The following is a 1,788-nucleotide window of genomic DNA, read 5'->3' on the forward strand; positions in this document are numbered from 1 at the left end:
TGTTTATATAAACAAATAAAAAAAGGAACTGAAAAAGACATGTATAAAACTTAAAACATCGAATAACAACAACATTTGATCATTATCGCACGTGAGAAAATTCATTGAAACTCATGACAAAGTCTTTATTCAAAACATTAAATTAAAAATTTTGCAACACAAATATCTCCAGATCACCGGTAATGGAAACTGGTGTCAGTCTAACTTTTAGAAACTTTAAATGACGTAATGGATTAGAATGCGAAGTAGCGTTTAAACGTAAAACAAATGTTACAGGTTAACTAAACAATAGAAGGAATAATAAATGAACAGAAAACAAAACCAAAACAAATTAAAGTAGAAGTTGCTACCTCATATTCCTACCCCGTCAGAAAACCGAAGTGATCATATTAATTACTAATTATAAATTACCAGTTTTAGTACCCTTACTATTAATGATCTCATTATACTGACACCATGAATCCTGCCCAGTTTAAGTACTTATACCTTACAAAGAAAAAGCGTAGTGTTCTCAAATCTTCAGCTTCTCTATCTTCTGCTCAGATTCAGGTTACGGGAAGTTAAGTTCAAAGACCAGCTGAGTTGCTATAATTAATTAGATGAAGAGATTTGAAATATTGTAATCATTATTTATGTATTCATTACCAACATTAACATCTGTAAGTCACCGCTATAAGAAACTGGTGTCGGTCTCAAATTCAAATTTAAAATTGATGTGAATAACTAAAATGTAAACTAAAAATTTACACATTAACTAAATGATGATAGAATGAATAATAAATAAACAAATCCAAAACGAAATAAAATGAAACTTTCTACTTCACACTCTTTCCCCTTTAGAAGAAGTGATTACATTAATCAGTTTAAAATTAAGTCCTTACTTGTAACGTTATATTGATATTCTTCACAGTTTAAATACAGTTACAGTACAAGGAGAAACCATTTTCTTGTATATTCGACTTTATCTTTCGGTTCTAGTACAGGTTAACGAAGTTCGAGTTCTAAGACCGGTTAATCTGCAATAATTAAATAACAAATGATATACATATTCTTTACCAATATTAATATATGTACGTCACTGATAGGGTAACTGATGTCAGTCTAATAATTCATATAAATTAAAAATTGACGAGATTAGTTAGAAGGTGAGTTAGCGTTGAAGTGTAAATAAAAATCCAGAGCTTAACTAAACGATAGAATGAATAATAAACGAACGGTAAAGAAATAACAAAAGAATATGCTATCTCACACTCCTTCCGCTTTAGACAAAGAATGTAATAATATCAAATCATTTCTTATAAATTCCCAATTTTAGTATTAGTACTTTTAAGGCCATCGTTATACTGACATGATGAATCCCTCACAGTTAAATACAGGTACTAGGACAAATTGTTTAGGTTCTTAAGTCTAAAGATTGATCTTTAAATTCCTGCTCTGGTTCACCATACAGGGAGTACTTGAGTTCGAAGACCTTCTAGATTGGGCAGATGACACAAATGAATCGTTAAGTCGAAGGATGAAATGTGGATACATCAAAAGAAGTTCATCTCGTTGGAGAGGGGGGAGGCACTCTTCAAGCCTTCTAACACCACTTTTTTCTACAACGACATAGAACGATGAGCATTTTCTGGTATAGAAATGATCTTTTCAATTTAGATAAGTAAAACTGTTCTACCATTAAACAGATTTTTTTTTTTTTAATATTAAAAGAGGAGCAACATAAATAGTAAGTTTAGACATTATTACATCTTACATTAAGTTTTAGAATAAAACAATTTAATGCAGAAG

This window comes from Limulus polyphemus, unplaced genomic scaffold, assembly GCF_000517525.1.
Source record: "Limulus polyphemus unplaced genomic scaffold, Limulus_polyphemus-2.1.2 Scaffold8277, whole genome shotgun sequence".
Classification (NCBI taxonomy): Eukaryota; Metazoa; Arthropoda; class Merostomata; order Xiphosura; family Limulidae; genus Limulus; species Limulus polyphemus.